General features: G+C 39.4%; 2 pseudogenes; both read left to right on the forward strand.

Annotated features, from left to right (window-relative positions):
- Positions 1 to 834: 834 nt before the first annotated feature.
- LOC126936449 (mas-related G-protein coupled receptor member X1-like) lies at positions 835 to 1,552 on the forward strand (annotated as a pseudogene).
- Positions 1,553 to 16,586: 15,034 nt separating this feature from the next.
- Positions 16,587 to 19,205, forward strand: LOC126936451 (monofunctional C1-tetrahydrofolate synthase, mitochondrial-like; annotated as a pseudogene).
- Positions 19,206 to 20,541: the final 1,336 nt, after the last annotated feature.

A 20,541-nucleotide genomic window follows, 5' to 3' on the forward strand; every position in this document is an offset into this window, starting at 1 on the left:
GCCACACTGAGTCTCATTTCAAAGGCACTTTAGTGATCAACCTCAGGTGTCTGGTCACATATCAGTAATTCCTTTTGACAGAGCTGTCCACAAATAAAATTCTAATGAATGAAATTTTCACTATCTTGTTATATGTGTGTGTTCTAATGTTTTGAATTGTGTTTTCATTTTTATTTTCCATTTTACTTAAAGCTTAACTACCATTCAGCTGTTCATTCATGCATTCATTCACTGAATGAATATTTCTGAAGAACACAGTGTGCTGCACAGGGAACCAGGCACTAGGGATATAAAAAGGTTTCTATCTTCAATGACTGACACACTGAGCCATTTCTAGCTCACCAGGCCCAGCCATCATCACACTTGTACTAGCAAGATGTGACATTTTCCTCATGTCCACAATGCATGATCTTCATTTTCATCCATGGAGGACCACTCTTAATCATGAGGGTGTCACAGCCACCTCCTTGTCTATCCGAATTCCTGCACCTAAGAGAAAGTTTCTGGCCGGACAGAGTAATGCTTGGGTCCACAGTCCAGCCTGGTTGAATGGAGCTGTTTCAATCATAATGTTATTCCCATGTCAGTAGGAAACTGTGTTGCAATAGACAGAGCCCAGGCTTTACAGCCAGGAAGAACTGGGTTTAAATCTGGAGTTGAAGACTCCTCACCTTTTAATAGGTTACTTATTCTCTGTGAGCCTCTGTTTCTCTCCTCTGTAAAATGGGGACAGTACTTTCCAAGTAGCAGGGTGGTGGTGAGAATCATAGATCATATGGCTGGTGATCACATCTTGTCTGTGTTCCCAGGGTCACCAGACTGGGATTTCCGAGCATGGATCCAACCATCTCAGCCTTGGGTACAGAAATTGCACCAATCAATGAGACAGAGGAGACCCATCCTCAACGTCGTGGCCTGGAGGTCCTGGTCCTCGCAGTGCTGCTCCTCATCATCGACTTGGTCAGGCTGGCAGGAAATGCAGTCGTGCTCTGGCTTCAGGGCTTCTGCATGCACAGGAATACCTTCTCCCTCTACATCCTCAACCTGGCCAGGGCTGATTTCCTCTGCCTCTGCTTCCAGATTATAACATTCATTAATTTCCTCAGTGACTTTCCTCAGTGACTTTCCTCAGTGACTTTCCTCAGTTGGTTCTGTCTCCAGAACCAACCTGGTCCTGCTGGTCAGGATCCTATGTGGATCCCGGAAGATGCTGCTGACTAGCCTGTACGTGACCATCCTGCTCACAGTGCCGGTCTTCCTCTTCTGCAGCCTGCCCCTCGGCATTCGGTGATTCCTATTACACTGGATTGAGAAGGATTTTGATGACTTACCTTGTGTTGTTCGTCTAGTTTCCATTTTCCTGTCAGTTCTTAACATCAGTGCCAACCCCATCATTTACTTCTTCATGAGCTCTTTTAGGCAGCATCAAAACAGGAAGACCCTCAAGCTGGTTCTCCAGAGGGCTCTGCAGGACATGCCTGAGGTGGATGAAGGTGGAGGGCGGCTTCCTGAGGAAACCCTGAAGCTGTCAGGAAGCAGATTGGGGCAGTGAGGAAGAGTCTCTGCCCTGTCAGTCAGACAGGACTTTGAGAGCAACGCTGCCCTGCCACCCTTGACAGTTACATGCATTTTTCTCATCTTTGTGCCTCTGAAGTGCCCCAGTAACACCCCAGTATCTTTGAATCATTTTATTTTTAACCTCACATTTCTAGTTTTACTCAAAGCATTAATTTTAAGGTACAATGTTTAAATTCTTCTTCACATTACCAATCAATTTATCCTGTTTTCTTCCATTGAATTTTTCTTACTGAAAACCTTTTTCTTTGCAATTTTCATTAGAATGGGAAGAATTCCTGTACAAAACTGGAAAATTCTGCTTTATAATTGTTCTTTTTGCCTAACAGTGTCAAAAAGGAAGATTCCTTATTTCTCTCTCAGACTATATTCCATGGAAAATCATGTTCCCTTCCATGATTGGAGGCATTGCTACAGGTAGGAAGCTCAATTCTTGAGAGGTAAGTTCTGCTGCCTCTAAATTTCATTGAATTCTCAGATATAACGGAAATTAATGTCAAGGGACAAACTCTCCGTCTTCAAAAAAACAGTCCAGGAAACTGGTTTTATGAAAAGTCCTGTGCTGTCATTTGTCCACAGCATGGTGACAGGTTGACCTTGGTTTCCAGTGAAGATAACCATGGCCCCTTCCCCTTGAAAACTAGTAAGGGCTTATTTAGCTATCTCTGGACCAAGGAACAAGTGTAGAATATATAAATATGCCCTACCAGTTCTAATTTGGCCATTTGAAACCTCAGTATTGGTTTCAACATGAAAATTATCTTGAAACCATTTATTATTTGCTGACAGATTCCTTCAGTTGTACAGGAATTCTGAATACTTCCCGTTTCTGTACAAGTTGTTCTGGCTGTAACTTTCAGTTAGCTTCATGGCTAGTCACCATGAGAAGCAAGATTGAAGACATCTGACCTTTCCGTGATTATGTCAATTACAGTATCTTGATAATAGCTTAGCGTTGCTACAGAATTCTAATACATGCTATGACACAGATGAACCTTGAGAACACTGTGCTAAGCGAAATAAGCCAGACACTAAAGAATAATATTGTAAGTTCAAATTTTTGAAGTATCCAAACTAGGAAAACTGATGAACACAGAAAATAGGTTAGGAACCTGATGGTGAGGGATGGGGAGAATGTGTAAACAATATTTAATCAGCATAAAATTTTTGTTTGTGATAATGAAATGTTCTTAAAAGAGGGAGTGGTAATAGTTATAACTCATTGTCAATGTACTTAATGCCACCGGATTGCACACTGAAAATGGTTAAATTAGTAAAATGTATGTTATATAAATTTTACCACAATTAAAAACATTTAATTATGAGAACTTAGGATCAGTACAGATCAGGACTAGTCTCTGTCAGTGGTTAACCCTTCCACAGGTAACTCAAGCAGACAGAAGAGACCAAGAGAAGATGGGACATCACAGTGGGCTCTGTGCTGCTCACAGCAGTGAGGATGTCCCTCAGATTGACCCTCACACAGGGAAGCTGACAAATGCGATTTGAGCACTCAGGAGACACTATAAAGTAGCTACAAAAGTGGCAAAGAAGCCTATTATTTTCCACTTTTCAAAAAAAATATATTTATTGATGACTCTTACAACACTGTTAAACATATAGAACTCAGGCCTCCTGAATCCAGATCCATTCCTCTTTCAGGCCCAGCTCTTTGCTGATTCTGTATCCTATATGTCCATGCTTGATTCACAAATACCGTAGTAGGACTTGGCTATATGTGAGGGTTCCTACAGGTACAAGGAGGCAGGAAGACAGTGCTTACAGCCAATGCTCCAAGCATGGGGTTTTGATGTGATGTCATTAGTTCAGACTGGGGGTTATCAGGAGAGTCCACCTTGAGTCTGTGGTATCATCAATTGTACAGCTTCGGCTAACAATTTTGTCCATAATGAGGAGCCATGGAGAGAAATTTCACCTAACAATCGAACCAAAGACAGTTGGCCCTCTCTGGGAAACTGGTTATTTTCTTGACAGTGACATTCCTTTTTCTTTTAACCATAAGAATACTTTAGACTCCTGAAAGCTCATATTCAGCCCCTGAAGTCCATTCTGGACTCACTTGGCCCCATACATTGCTCTACTATAGCACTTATAAGAGTGTACTTGAATGATTTGTCTTCATGTCTTGCTCTTCAACCACATTGTAAGGTCTTTAAGAGCAGAAAACGCTTCCTTGAATTTCTAGTGCAACAGACTAGGTGTGGAATTTACAAGATTCTCAGCAACTATTTTTCTCAAGCAGCTCCCACCTGAAAATCACAGGGTTGTCTAGCATCTTGCAAAGGATGTCTTAGTCACCAGGTCTCACTGGAACTCCTACAGGAACCTTCCACTCAAAAGAACAGAGTGTCCTCTGGAGTTGGTCGTTCTGAGAACAGCTCTTCCCTTTCACTGCAGGTCTGCTCACTGACTCTGGAGAGAAGAAAGTGGGGACAGGTGATGCAGGAGTCAGCTCAGGAGCTGCCTTATTTCCAAGGCCAATGATATCATCTCCTCTAATTTACATGTTGAATAAGAGCATGCAGGACATCTGATAGTTTCCTCCAGGAAGAGAAAAATGATATGAAAGTCCCTCATGGCACATTTTGGGAACTGTCATTCATGACTATTTTTTATGTATGCATTCAACAAACATTCAAACCTAGTTCATCAGGCACTGTGTTAATTCTACATACATGTAAAAACCTTTCCAATACATCTCTGGCTAACAGACTGTATCTGTATAACCAATCCTATCCATTCCATTTGGAAAATGTATTGGTTGATGTGGAGTAAGTACTGAGCCCTCACGGTCATTCACTGATGCTCTTGTATACCTGGGCTCAAGAGCACTGAGACATCAGCTTCACAAGAACCAATTGGATCTGTTTCCTGTCCTGCTTATGTAAGTTAGACTTGACAATGTAATTATATAATTTATCTAAAGACATCAATGAAATATAAGTGTGAAAGAACAATTGTGGTTTCAATAAAAAGTAATGGGAATGCTTAAAGGAACAGAAAGGTAAGTCCCAAAATTACTGTTAGTGCGTTAGTTGTAAGCCTCCCTACTAACCAAGATTGAACAAAGATGAACACTATTGAAACATATTCTCAGACAGAATGCAATATGTCTGATATTAAGATCTACACTTAATTTGCTTTTCTCTGATGATCAGTGATGTTGAGCTTTTTTTCATATGTTTACTGGCCATGTAAATGTCTTCTTTTGAGAAGTGTCTGTTCATATCCTTCACCCACTTTTTGATGGGGTTGTTTTTCTCCTGTAAATATGTTCAAGTTCCTAGTAAATTCTGGATATTAGCCCTTTGTCAGATGGATAGATTGCAAAAATTTTCTCCCATTCTGTAGGTTGACTGTTCATTGTGATAATAGTTTCTTTTGCTGTGCAGAAGGTCTTTAGTTCAATTAGATCCCATTTGTCAATTTTGGTTTTTGTTGCCATTGCTTTTGGTGGTTTAGTCATGAAGTCTTTGCCCATGCCTATGTCCTTAATGGTATTGCCTAGGTTTTCTTCTAGAGTTTTTATGGTTTTGGATTTTACATTTAAGTCTTAATTCATCTTGAGTTAATTTTTTGTATAAGGTGTAAGGAAGGGGTCCAGTTTCAGTTTTCTGCATAAGGCTAGCCAGTTTACCAGCACCACTTACTGAATAGGAGAACATTTCCCCATTGCTTGTTTTTGTCAGGTTTGTGGAAGATCAGATGGTTGTGGATGTGTGGTATTATTTCTGAGGTCTCTGTTCTGCTCCATTGGCCTATATGTCTGTTTTGGTATCAGTACCATGCTGTTTTGGTTACTATAGCCTTGTAGTATTGAAGTCAGATAGTGTGATGCCTCCAACTTTGTTCTTTTTGCTTAGGATTGTCTTGGCTATATGGGGTCTTCTTCAATTTCATATGAAATTTAAAATCGTTTTTTCTAATCCTGTGAAGAATGTCAATGGTAGTTTGATGGTAATAGCATTGAATCTATAAGTTACTTTGGACAGTATGGCCATTTTCATGAGATACCATCTCATGCCAGTCAGAATGGTGATTATTAAAAAGTCAGGAAACAATAGATGCTGGTAAGGCTGTGGAGAAATAGGAACACTTCTACACTGTTGGTGGAAATGTAAATTAGTTCGACCATTGTGGAAGACAGTGTGGTGATTCCTCAAGAATCTAGAACCAGAAATACCATTTGACCCAGCAATTCCATTACTGGGAGTATATCCAAAGGAATATAAATCATTCTACTATAAAGACACATGCACACGTATGTTTATTGCAGCACTATTCACAATAGCAAAGACACAGAACCAACCCAAATGCCCATCAACGATAGCTTAGATAAAGAAAATGTGGTACATATATACCATAGAATACTATGCAGCCATAAAAAGGAGTGGGATCATGTCCTTTGCAGGACATGAAGCTGGAAGTCATCATCCTCAGAAAACTAACACAGGAACAGAAACCCAAACACCGCATGTTCTCACTCATAAGTGGGAACTGGACAATGAGAACACATGGACACAGGCAGGGGAAAAACACATTACCAGGGCATGTGGGGGGATGTGGGCTTAGAAGAGGGAATTTAGACAATGGGTAAATAGGGGCAGCAAACCACCATGGCACCTGTGTACCTGCGTAACAAACCTGCACATTCTGCATATTATCCCCCCTTTTTTTAGAATAAAGAAAAAAACAATAAATAGAAATTTCAAATATAAAAAATCTACACTTAAACAAATTTAAACTGCAAATCCTAAAAAGTGATTGATAGCTATACCTTCTGTAAGACAGACAGAGTAGAATTCTATTTGCTGAAACTTACAGAATGGAAAGTCCTTCAGTCTAGTCCTTTTATAGTGAGTAAATTCTAGGTAAAAATGAAATTTTCTTCTTACAAATGTATTCTTTTTATAATTGCTGGTTAACAGATATTTTTAATTAACCTATCCACCTACAGTCCTCAATGTATCATTAAGTAAACTTTTCATAGCAATATCACTCACTCACTCACTCATTCTCTGTTCACTGTATAAAAACATACTGAGCATGTATTTGTGGAACCTGGAATTCAAAGAGATTGCTGTGATGCTCCTTCTTTATGATTGTGTGGAATGGACTGGACAGAAATATTGTCAGGGCACAAATGCTGGCTATAGATGCAGAAGAGATTTGTTTGTTGTTATCTAGCAGTAACAACAGAGTATAGATGAAGAGATCTCCATACTCATGCCCATAATATTGGTACAATTGTTCTGAATCCTTGCAGGATGCAACATAGGGATGGACAGAAGAGAGCAGAAGGGTTCCTGCAGGTGCTTAGGGCATGGGTGTTGCAGGACTACTTTCACTACCACGTGTCCAGGATAGAAAGCCTTTGCCTGCGGCCAAGGCCAACTCAGCATCAAGAAATCCTAGCATGTGAAGGGATGCAGAATCTGCAAGTGCTAGAATGAAAAGAACACTATGAACCTGAATTCACGGAACTGGGATTCTCAAGCCGACTGCATGATCAACATGGGGCACATGCTCATTCCAGGCAACCCAAGCAGATACTGAGGTTATGAGATTGCCCCAGACTGACATTATGCCATTTGTGCTCAAGTCTCTGTTTTAAAAATACAGTGGTAAGGTTTGACGTTATCAGATGTGTAGACTGAAAATAACTACTCTTGTGATCCAGGCATCCTGAAGAGTTCATGTCTCTATATAGTGACTGTAATCACAATAAGCACATGTTCTTCTCACCTACATGGCAGTTACCCAGAATTCGAAGAAATTGCTGTGATGCTCCTTCTTTATGATTGTGTGGAATGGACTGGGCAGGGATATTGTCAATGCACCAATGCTGGCTATAGATACAAATGGGATTTGCTTGTTATCTAGCAGTGACATAGAGTATAGAAGAGGGTCCCATACCCATGCCAAACATATTGGTAAAACTATCCTGAATCCTTGCAGGATGCAAACACAAAGGAGGGAGAGAAGAGATGGAGAAGATATCATTAGTAAGTGTGTGTGCGATCAGGGAGGGCTTCTTGAAATATTTAGAATTTGAACTGACTCTACAATTTACCCAGTATGTACCCTGTCACTTCTACCAGTCACACAAATTTTTCTATTGGTCAAGGAGACATGAGTAAGATTTAGTCAGATGAAAATGAAAGAAGAGGTCATTTATGATGGCACTGTTAATAAAAGCATGGAGTTTTTTAGGGAATGGTGATTAGCATGTCATGTGTTTCATTCTTTGTGCCACCCAAGTGCTTGGTCGTGCTTGCAAGATCCTGTGTAAGAAGGATCATAAGGTGGAGTACTCTGAACATTGAGTAATGTCTATTGTGGACTTTACGTGATAGGACTTGGAATTAGTTTTACTATATTACCTTGAGAGAACTCTACAATGTTGTAAATTCCAGAGACGGCCAGCCAGGTCAGCCCAGCAAGACAAGGCAAAAAGGCAATGTCCTGCTCTCCTGACCCTCCTCACAGGGATACAGCCAACCCTTCAGGGTCAGAAGGCAATGATTAAAAAGAAACTACAAGTGTGGAAGTTAGGGTAGGAGTGAGAAGCACTGAAATGTACACACTCCTCTTATATAATATTTTTACCTGCAAAGGGCCCAAATTGACAGTGGGGAAGACAGGTCATCTTTTTTTTTTTTTTTTTTTTTTTTTTTTTTTTTTTTTTTTTTTTTTGAGACGGAGTCTTGCTCTGTAGCCCGGGCTGGAGTGCAGTGGCCGGACTCAGCTCACTGCAAGCTCCGCCTCCCAGGTTTGCGCCATTCTCCTGCCTCAGCCTCCTGAGTAGCTGGGACTACAGGCGCCCGCCACCTCGCCCGGCTAGTTTTTTGTATTTTTAGTAGAGACGGGGTTTCACCGTGTTAGCCAGGATGGTCTCGATCTCCTGACCTCGTGATCCGCCCGTCTCAGCCTCCCAAAGTGCTGGGATTACAGGCTTGAGCCACCGCGCTCGGCCGACAGGTCATCTTTAAACTAAGTTCAACATTTTGTCATATAAAAATTCAACTCTAAACTTTTTCATAGCCTTGATGTGGATGATTGCTTACAATCCCATTATCAGATAATTTGTAACCCATTATCAGAAAATTTGTACTGAAATTCAGCATGTCATCTTGCACTTCCATTATAATATAGTATTTATTGTATCTTGATATTTCAATTAAAATTCCTGTTTTAACATATTATTACACGTGAGAGAATAATGCATATTAGCTTCAGAAGTTCTGAAAAGATCAGTGAAAGGAGAGATGCAGGTTTGAGCCTTTAGTTGCATCAGTACATTTTTATTTATTCATTTTTAGGAGAGATTGGAAGCAAATATGATAAAATGTTGATATATACATCATTTTAGTGGTGGGTATGTGAATGTTTATTATATTATCTTATGGCTTGTGTGTCTAGTTTACAAATTTCTCTCCAGCATAACTCTGGTCCTCATTCTTGATGACTTCAATATCCACGTAGTCAACCCAACTAACTGAACTTTTAGTTGTTCTTTATCTTCTCATTCTGAATTATTTGTAATCTAACAAAAAGTTACAAAAATAGTACTGAGAGTTCCTGTGTACCCATCACCTAATCTATACCAATGGTGACATGCTACATAGAGTTTATTATCAAAACCAGGAAATTGATGTTGGTACAAAACAATTATCTGTAATATACATCTTATGGGATTTCACCAGTGATTACATGCAACCATTTTTTTGGGAGTGGGATATGTCTTTGCAAGTAATTCTATAACATTTTGTCACACATATAGATTCATTTAACCACCACCACATTGAAGATATGGGAGTGTTTCTTCACCAAAAAAGAACTCCCTTGGGTGACCCATATTGTCACACCCACCCCATGTCTCTTCCCAAACCCTTCTAACCACTAATCTATTCTTCATCTCTGTAATTTTGTCATTTCAAAACTGTTACAAACTTGAAATCATACAACAATTAATCTTTTGAGTCTGGCTTTTTCACCCAGCATAATGTCCCTCAACCAATCCAAGTTGGTGCAGGTATTAGTAGTTTGTAGTTGATTTTTTTTTTCATGGCTGAGTAGTATTCCTTGGTTCTGATGCTTTGTTTCACTATTCATAAGTGGAAGGCCATTGCATTTTTATCTAATGTCTTTTATATATAAAGCTGCTATAAACGTATGTGCACAGATTTTTTAATGAATATAGTTTTCTAGTCTCTAGGATAAATTTCATAATTGGATTGCTGGATTGAATGTCAAATATTCTATGTTTAATTTTTTTTTTTTTTTTTTTTTTTTTTTTTTTTTGAGATGGAGTCTCGCTCTGTCGCCCAGGCTGGACTGCAGTGGCCGGATCTCAGCTCACTGCAAGCTCCGCCTCCCGGGTTTACACCATTCTCCTGCCTCAGCCTCCCGAGTAGCTGGGACTACAGGCGCCCACCACCTCGCCTGGCTAGTTTTTTGTATTTTTTAGTAGAGACGGGGTTTCACCATGTTAGCCAGGATGGTCTCGGTCTCCTGACCTTGTGATCCGCCCGTCTCGGCCTCCCAAAGTGCTGGGATTACAGGCTTGAGCCACCGCGCCCGGCCTGTTTAATTTTTTTTGATGCAAGAGTTTTTCAGATTAGCTCTACCATTTTACTCTCTCACTAGCAGGGTATAAAACATCCAATTTCTCCAAATCTTGACCAATATTTGAAACGATCAGTATTTTGTATTTTAGCCATATAAAAAGGTATGTAGTAGTATCACATTGTGTTAATTTGTATTTTCCTAAAGGTTACTGATGTTGAACATCATTTTATGCCTTCATTTGCAATGCATGTATCTCCTTGGTGAAGCATCTGTCTTTTGCCTTGGTTGAATCCAGCTCTCCTATTAACTCCATATTTTCACAGACGTGAGCGTGGCTGGAGAACAACACACTACTATGCCTAATGGTTTCACTTCACATTTATGACCTTGAGCCTCAAATATTCACTTGTATCTCTGGAACAATCATGTAACATTTCCATAATTGCTTCCCACTCTCCAAGGAAACTCTTCACACCATCTCCTCTCTCCTGAAACCACCTCCTCACTCTTTTATCACTCTCAGGTGATGCTCTGCCGAGAATTACCGCATCTCCCCACACCAAACCTACCTGTCAGTTCTCCTCTGAGCTCATTTCTCTGTCTTCCCTCCCAAGTAAGGGAAAGGGTTCTGCATACTCCTGACCTTAACCATTCTTTCCCCTTGTGTGATGGGTCCCCTCCCTGCACTGAAACACTGTGTGTAAGGACCATCTCTCCCTCCTGCTTCTGCAATGCTTCCTCTTCTATTGGGTCATTCAGCATGGTATAAATAAGCTATCCTATCTCCTTAAAACACCACTCAAGTCAACATTTCCCTCCATCCACAACCTGATTTCTCTATTTTCCTTTATAGAAAATCACTTTAGAAGAGTTTTCTACACTCATTATCTTCATTTTTTCACCTCCAATTAACTCTCTCTCTCCCCGTCTCTTTCCCAACTAATTAACCTTTTCATTATCTCTTTATGTGTGTGTGTTCTTCTCATATCCCTATTTCACTGTCTTAGCTAAATCACTGCATTTATCACTATACATTTCCTTTATTTTAAAATTTATTTTTAAAGTAAAATTTTAAATTTTTAAAAAAAAATTTTGTTTTTAAAATAGTAATATAGTCACAGGTTTCAAAAAAGTTTTTCACGCATATGTTGAAAATGGTCATTCTCATTCTAAGTACTCAGGCTTCTTTGCCATATTATCAAAGACATATACATTTCTATAGTTCTTAATTTTTTAATCTATCTAAAGAGATTAAAAGTATCTAAAGATACTTAATGCTAAAACAACTATATATAGTTGTTTTATATATATATATGTTATATATATATGTAGTCTGTCTCATACAAAATACATATTGATCTGCATTCCTTTTTCTTTATTTGACATATCATGAAGGCCCTTTCATATCAGGTTTCTTGTTTTTTTATTTCATTTACTCAGCATCTCACTCTGTCACCCTGGCTAGAGTGTAGTAGCCCAATAATGGCTCACTGCAGCCTCAAACACCTGGGCTTAAGCAATCCTCCCGTGTCAGCCTATCAAGTAGCTGAAACTACAGGTGCAAGCCACCATGCCCAGCTAATATTTTCATTTTTGTAGAGAAGCGTTCTCCCTATGATGCCCAGGCTAGTCTCGAACTCTTGGGTGCAAATGATCCTCCAACCTTGGCCTCCCAAAGTGCTGGAATTACAGGTGTGAAACAACATGCCCAGCCTGTTGTTCTTTTGATACAGTCACAGAGGATTCTATTATATGGATAGACCATAATTTATACAGTATTGATGGTCATTTTGGCTGTACAACATCAGTAATGACTCCCATGTTGCCCACCAAGGGTCAATTTTATAACTGCTCAGCTGCTACTGACACTATTACCAACCAATAACTCCATGGCTTAAAATTCTCAAACACCATACTTCCTAGCTTTCTTCCTTCCCCCACAATTGCTTCTTTACATGTTTTCCTCAAATTTTTGACATACATAATAATTCTTTTATTGCAATTATTATGTTTTGACATATATAATAATTCTTTTATTGCAAAAATGCTGCATTTATTAACTTTGTATACATATATATATGTGCATGTGTGTGTGTGTATATATATATCTTCAACATGCACAAGTATATCTCTAGGATACATTTCTAGATGAAGAATTATAGGGAGAAAAATATTATACTTTATATATATTTCTATATGTTGAAAATCATCTTCCCTGGAGGTTATTATATCCATTTGCACCCCCAGCAGAAATGAAGGAGAGTGCCTGGTTCCATACCATCCACATGCTATATGCTATCAAAACATTTGGCTTTTTACATTTTGGTAAGTAAAATAAAACTCTGTATCAATTCAGTTTGCATATCTCTTATTAAGAGTTGGGATTCTCCTCTTTCCATATCTTTAAGAGCCCTTTTTACTTTCTATTTTTTTTTTTATTTTTTTATTTTTTTTTATTTTTTATTTTTTTTTTTTTGAGACGGAGTCTTGCTCTGTCGCCCAAGCTGGAGTGCAGTGGCGCGATCCTGGCTCACTGCAAGCTCCGCCTCCTGGGTTCACGCCATTCTCCTGCCCCAGCCTCCCGAGTAGCTGGGACTACAGGCGCCCGCCACTGCGCCCGACTCATTTTTTGTATTTTTAGTAGAGACGGGGTTTCACCGTGGTCTCGATCTCCTGACCTTGTGATCCGCCCGCCTCGGCCTCCCAAAGTGCTGGGATTACAGGCGTGAGCCACCGCGCCCGGCTTACTTTCTAGAAATTGTAAATCATGACCTATAGTCATTTTCTTATTAGCTTTTCAGATATTGAATTGACATTTTATTTTGACAATTTATTTTATAAATAGGGGGAAAATGGCAGTTAGACTATGATATACATTATCAATATTTTCCCAACTTATTAAAATGTATTAAAATAAATTGTTTGTATAAAATAAAATGTATTAAAATAAAATAAAATATTTTGGTTTGCTTTTATTAAAATAAATTGATAATTTATTTTATAAATAGGGGGAAAATGGCAGTTAGACTATGATATAGATTATCAATATTTTCCCAACTTATTTAACTTTTCATTATGATAGTTCATGCCATGCCAACAAAGTCTTTGTTTTTGTCTTAATTAATATTTTCTTTAATGTCTTCTAAAGTTTGTCCTATAATTTGAAAGTCATTCCCCACTGGGAGTTTTAAAAAGTCTTCCTATGTTTCTCTAGGTTCTTATATTTTTTCATTATAAATTTAAAAGTATTTCATATATCTGTATTTATCCCAAAATCATATGTAAAGTATATTTTCATCTTAATTTTATTTCAGATGACCACCCAGCATCCCAGTCCCATTCATTGAATAGTCCATGTTTTACACTGTTATTCAGTATGCAGCCTTTATCATACTAAGTTTCAATGCACATTCAGTTTAATCTTGTGATGTTTTTATTGATCTACTTTTCCATATATGGATCAATATTGGAATGTTGTTCTTATTCAAACCTTACACTAGATTTTAAGCATTCTCATTACCCTTCTTTTTCAGGAGATGTAATTGAGGTTCATTTTATTTCTTCCTACTGCCTGTTTTGTATATAGAAACACTGCTGGTTGTTTATACAATAACATGGCATGCAGCTACCTGCCTTAGCTATCTCCTTCTCTACAGTGTTTCAGCTGATGTCTGGGGTGTCCAGGAGTCCCATCACACCACCTGCCATTCTCTTGTACACCTTCTCCAGTTAGTGTTCGGGCCATTCTTCCTCTATAACCACATTGACAACATCAGTAATGACTCCCATGTTGCCCACCAAGGGTCAATTTTATAACTGCTCAGCTGCTACCGACACTATTACCAACCAATAACTCCATGGCTTAAAATTCTCAAACACCGTACTTCCTAGCTTTCTTCCTTCCCCCACAATTGCTTCTTTACATGTTTTCCTCAAATTTTTGACATACAACCTTTATCATATACTACATTCACAAATGTATTTCTGTCTAACTCTAAGACTTTTTCTCCATTGGTAAGTTTCTCTATGGATGGTTTGCTGGATCCAACTTCTCCAGACATTTCATGGATGAAGACACTTCTGACCTCTTCTCTTTTCAGTCTCTATTTACTTTCTGAGGGCATTCATTCAGCCCTTTGGAAATAAACTCCAGAAGCCCATGGTACAGTTTTACTCACACTGAAACTCAAGTGACTGAAAACAATCCTGAGACATGGTACATCTCTATTAGTTTTCTAGGACTGCCACAACAAGGTACCACAAACTGGGTGGCTTAAACCACACAAGTTTATTTTCTCACAACTTTGGAGGCTAGAAGTCTGAGATTAAGGTGTAGGCAAGGTTGGATGGCATCTTCTCTGTGTCTTCACATGGTTTTACCTCTGTGTGTCTGTGTCCTAATCTCCTATTATGGGACCACCAGTTCTGCTGAATTAAGGCCCAGGCTAACAGCCTCTTTAACTTGCTTACATCTTTGAAGTGCCTGTTTTCAAATATTATACAGTAGCATTCTGACTTAGGTGTTAGAACATTAATGTATGAATATTGTAGAGACAAAATACTGCCTGTAACAAGGTCCTTATTACATATTTGCTGAAATAATCCATTAAAGAACTTTTCTCAGTTTTCAAAATAGAATCTAATTCAAATTATATTATTTAAAATGAAAGTGGCTTGATTTGGCTGTACCATGAGACAGAAGAACGGAAGCGTAAGAGGAAAGATATAAAATTATGAAAATTCACAACTAACAAATATAAAGAACAAATGGCATCAAATAGAGAAGGAAAATAAGAGTGCTGAACCCTCTACATGGTGTAAAAGAAATCAACTGGTCCACTTGTTCATACCAACAAATTAAAATGAAATATAAGTGTATTATTCAGAGCTGATAATAATAAAAAAAAATGTGAACTATAGCAAGTGGTGGCCTCTAGAGAATAGGATTCAAGGACATTTTGACTTTGAATTCACTTTTTTGCCATTTGTAAAGAAAATATACACCTGAATGCATTATTATTATTATTATTATTTTTTTTTTTTTTTTTTTTTTTTTTTTTTTTTGAGAGGGAGTCTCCCTCTGTCACCCAGGCTGGAGTGCAGTGGCGTGATCTCGGCTCACTGCAAACTCTGCCTCCCAGGTTCATGCCATTCTCCCTGCCTCAGCCTCTCGAGTAGCTGGGACTACAGGAGCCCGCCACCACGCCCGGCTAATTTTTTGTATTTTTAGTAGAGACGAGGTCTCACCATGTTAGCCAGGATGGTCTCGATCTCCTGACCTCGTGATCCGCCTGCCTCGGCCTCCCAAAGTGCTAGCATTACAGGCATGAGCCACCGCGCCCAGCTGCTAAAGAAAACACAACCCGCTTAAGTACCACCACTTTGATAAAGAAAACACCCTTTCTACACTGAAACACGGTGCATAATGACCACGTCTCCCTTTGCTTCTTTCTATTGGATCATTCCAATGCAGCACAAACAAGCTATCCTATCTCCTGGTTTAAATCACCACCCATGTCCACATTCTCCTCCATCCATGCATCCATGGCCTGGTTTCTCTTATTTCCTTTAGAGAAAATCTTTACAGAAGAGTTTTCTGTACTCATCATCTTAAGTTCCTCACCACCAATTAACTCTCTCTTTCTCCTTCTGTCACATCTTTTCAAATTTTTACCTCCTTCTTTTAGCTACATCAGTAAACTTATTTTTTGTGTTAGAAAATTTATTTTGAAAATAATAACACACTCACAGATATCAAACAAATTCTTTGCCTGCATACATTGAAAGTTGGCATCCTATTCCAGATCCTCAAAATTCCATGCCAGACAAATATATTGAAGAAGTTTTCTGAATATTTGAAATAGTTTCTAATTGAAATAACTTAAATGAAAGGAAGTCATAGGAAATAAGACTAGAAAATTTTAATATTTACACTAAATAAAAATAAACAACAAATTTCATGAAGTGGAGAAAGAAAGATATTCTATGTGTGCTACTTACATTTTATAAGAAAAGTAAGTTGATCCACGTGATAATACTAATAAATGCAAAACATAAATATAAGCTTACTATTCACAGCTAATAATAATCATCAAATAAGAATGGCAAGTGTAGCAAGTGGTGGCTTTTCAAGAAAGAGACTCAGGAGACTTTCACTTTGCATGCATTTCTCTGTCGTTGGAACGAAAGTAGACGTATGAATGCAATAACCACTGTGATTTTTAAAATATATGAAAGAAAAAAGTCAACTGTGGTCAGGCCATGGTGAGCCTTGGATGACATTCTGATATACCTTTTTCTTTATTTATAAAGCCCCACAATACACTCTCACATTGCTTGACATTGAACCTAGGTTCAAAGGGGCATTTAAAGGTCTACAACAAAAATTGATTACAGGGAGGTGGGCCACATGGGATGAGATGGGAGAGGCTGGCAGCTCAGACTGCAGGAGTTCCAAATGGAGTCAAGCAGAACTTTCTACTGATCCATTTACCCATAATGAGTTGGGATTGCTTGCAGATGAAATTAAAATCTATGACAAAAATAAAGACAAAGTTTTTGTCTGTGCTAGGAAGGTTAAAGGATCAAGCAGATGGAAAATACGTCTTAGTCACTGGGATCACGCCCACCCCTCTAGGAGAAGGGACAAGCACAGTTATGACTGGGTTGTGCAGGCTTTGACCATGCACCTGCTTGTCACCTCCTTTGCCTGTATGAGGCAGCCTTCCCAAGGACCAACTTTTGGAGTCAAAGAAGGAGCCATGGGTAGTGGATATGCCCAAATCATCCCCATGGAAGAGTTCAACCTTCACTTAACTGGAGACATCCATGCCATCACAGTTGCCAATAACTTACCAGCTGCTGCCATCTACTCAAGGATTCTGCATGAGAATGTGCAGACAAGGCTCTGTATAGTCGGCTGAGATTCCTTTAATGAACAGTGTCAGAGAATTTTCAGAAATTCTCTGATTGCTCGACTAAAAAAAACTGAGAATAAGATGGATCCAAGCACACTGACAGAAGAGGAAGTGAGTAAATTTGCCTGTCTCGACACCAACCCTTCCACCATCGCATGGCAGAGAGTATTGAATAAAAATGACCGCTTTTGCCAAAAAAATAGTAGATGTCGGCATGGATGCGGTGATCTACACTGCCGGTGGGAATGTAAACAAGGACAACTACTATGGAAAACACTTTGGAGATTCCTTAAAGAACTAAAAGTAGAACTACCATTTGATCTGGCAATCCCACTACTGGGTATCTACCCAGAGGAAAAGAAGTCATTATACGAGAAAGATATTTGCACACGCATGTTTATAGCAGCACAACTCACAGTTGCAGAAATGTGGAACTAACCAAAATTCCCATCAATCAGCAAGTGGGTAAAGAAACTATTATAAATATAAACAGTAGTGTACATATATATATACACACACTGCATATATATATATACACACACACACACTACATATATATATACTACATAATGGAGTACAACTCAGCCATAAAAAGGAATGATTTAATGGCATTCTCAGTGACCTGGATGAGACTGGAGACTATTATTCAAAGTGAAGTAACTCAGGAATGGAAAACCAAACATTGTATGTTCTCACTGATATGTGGAAACTAAGCTATGAGGATGCAAAGCCATAAGAATGACACAATGGACTTTGGGAACTCAGGGGGAAAGGGTGGGAAGGGGATGAGGGATAAAAGACTACAAATTGGGTGCAGAGTATACTGCTCAGATGATGGGTACACCAAAATCTTACAAATCACAACTAAAGAACTTACTCATGTAACCAAACACCACCTGTTCCCCAATAACCTATGGAAATAAAAAACTCAATTCAAATGACTGATTTCTATGAAAAAATAACCATCAGGCAGGCAAACACAGAGAAGGGCTCCTTGGCAGATTCTGTTTGACATCATGGTGGCCAGCGGGATCATGGTGGTGCCGGCCCTTACAGACAACCTCTCAGACATGAAGACATGGCTGGGAAGGATAGTGGTGGCCAGTGACAAAACCAGGCAGCCTGTGACACCAAATGATTTGGGGGTGACCAGGGTTTTGACAGTTTTAATGAAAGATGCAATGAAACCAAATCTGATGCAGACCCTGATACGGACACTCGTATTCGTGCATGTGGGCCCTTTTGCGAACATCGCTCATGGCAACTCTTCAGTGTTGGCTGATAAAATTGCTCTGAAACTGGTTGGTGAAGAAGGATTTGTAGTGACTAAAGCTGGCTTTTGTGCTGACATTGGAATGGAGAAAATTTTCAACAACAAGTGCCAAGCTTCCAGCTTGGTGCCCAGTGTGGTTGTGTTGCTGGCAATGGTGCAAGCTCTGAAGATGCACAGAGGCAGGCCAAGTGTAACTGCTGGTGTTCCTGTTAAGAAAGAATATAAAGAAAAGAACGTCCAGTTGGTGGCAGATGGCTGCTGTAACCTCCAGCAGCAAATTCAGATTGCTCAGCTTTTTGGGGTTCCCATTATGGTGACTCTGAAGGTCTTCAAGATCCACACCGGTGCTGAGATTGACTTGGTGTGTGAGCTCACAAAACAGGCTGGTGCCTTTGATGCAGTCCCCTGCTATCACTGGCTGGTTGGTGGAAAACGGTTGGTGGACTTGGCTTGGGCTGTGAGAGAAGCTGCAAGTAAAAGAAGCTGATTCCACTTCCTGTGTGATGTTCAGCTTCCAATTGTGGAAAAGGTAAGAACCATGGCCCTGGCTGTCTACAGAGCCAAAGATATCTAACTCTCTCCTGAGGCACAAACCAAAATAGATTGTTAACACTCAACAGGGTATTGGAAATTTGCCCATCTGCCTGGCAAAGACCCACCTTTCTCTGTCTCACCAACCTGACAAAAAGAGTGTGCCAAGGGACTTTATCGTACCTCTCAGCGATGTCAAGGCCAGCATAGGTGCTGGGTTCATTGGCCCTTTGGTTAAAACGAGGACTGCCACTTGGCCCTGCTTTCATGACATAGACCTTGATATGGAAACAGAACGAATTAAAGGCTTGTTCTAAGTGAACAAGGCTTTCATAGGAATTGATTCAGGTTCCTGAAACAGACTCCTCCTTGCCTTTTTGCTGCAGTTGGAGAAGAAACTGAATTTTTTAAATGTCTTTTATTCAATGTTGGAGAAATGGTGAAATAGGCCAAGGATTTCTTCATTGAAGGTGTATTCTTTTCACAACAGAGTATAGTGTTCAGCAAAAGGACCTCCACCAAGTCTGAAAAAAACTAATTTACTTAAGTTTCAATAGAGTTTACGTTATTTCTACTGCTTATACTTTAGAATGTTTATTTTATGGGACTAAGGGATTAAAAGAGTGTGAACTACAAGGTAACATTTTCCACTCTCGAGTTTTCCACTTTGTCTTTGAGCAGAAATTAATCATGGACCTAGAAAACCAAACCCCCCCAACACACACACATACGAGTGGGATCAAGCCATTGTGAGCCCTGAAAGACCCTATGATCTACTTTAGTTTTTAGTTATAAAGCCTCACAAAACAAGCTCACGTTGCTTGATATTGATACCTAGGCCCATAATAAATTGTAAAGGTCAGAACAGCAATTACTTACAGGAAGTTGAATGAGATGGGACACGATGAGAGTGGCAGATATGTATTGATAATGGCAGAGGCCAAGAAACATCTTAGTTAGGGATTGCGGCTCAAACAGCTGTGGCCTCTGATTTGCCCGCAGTCCTCATACAGGAAATCACAGGCTGTCTGCATCTTCATAAACCTGGATTGGTCGCCAGTTCTCATTCCAGCTCTTGTAGGCATCTCCTAAATGACCCAACACAGAAGAGAGCTCTGAAGTCACTGAATCCCAGAAAGGCTCTACCCCTTTAGCAAGGGGCAGCTCTTCATCTTTGGACAGAAGGAGGAGGAAAAGGTAAGGGTATGTACCAAGAACTCTCTCTTTCCACAGCAAGTTATTGTTTTTGCTATAAGTTCACAAACCTGTGTTTCCATCTTGGGGTCCTATACACAGAGGGTCATAAGTTTCCTTCAAGAAAAGGCAGGAGACATGAAGCTTCCTTCTGGAAACAGTGCTGGCAGCCCAGACTGTGGGAGTTTCAGATGGGGTCAGCAGACCTTCCTCCCTCTAATCCATCTCTCCATATCACCCCCTTTATTCCAGCCATTCAGTCTGCTTTCATGGAGATAATGATGCTTTCCAAATTCACTTAAGGAGCAAGGGGATATGCAAGGCATTGTTTCCTACAACCGAACTGTGGTAAAGGGGTCTTATTATTTTACTTACTTTTCAAAGTTATTTTTCTTTGCCTATCTGGAAAGGTCTAAGGAAGAAACAGATGGTCCAAAATGAAATAAATGAGGAATGTTT

The sequence above is a fragment of the Macaca thibetana genome, chromosome 14 (genome assembly GCF_024542745.1).
Source record: "Macaca thibetana thibetana isolate TM-01 chromosome 14, ASM2454274v1, whole genome shotgun sequence".
Classification (NCBI taxonomy): Eukaryota; Metazoa; Chordata; class Mammalia; order Primates; family Cercopithecidae; genus Macaca; species Macaca thibetana.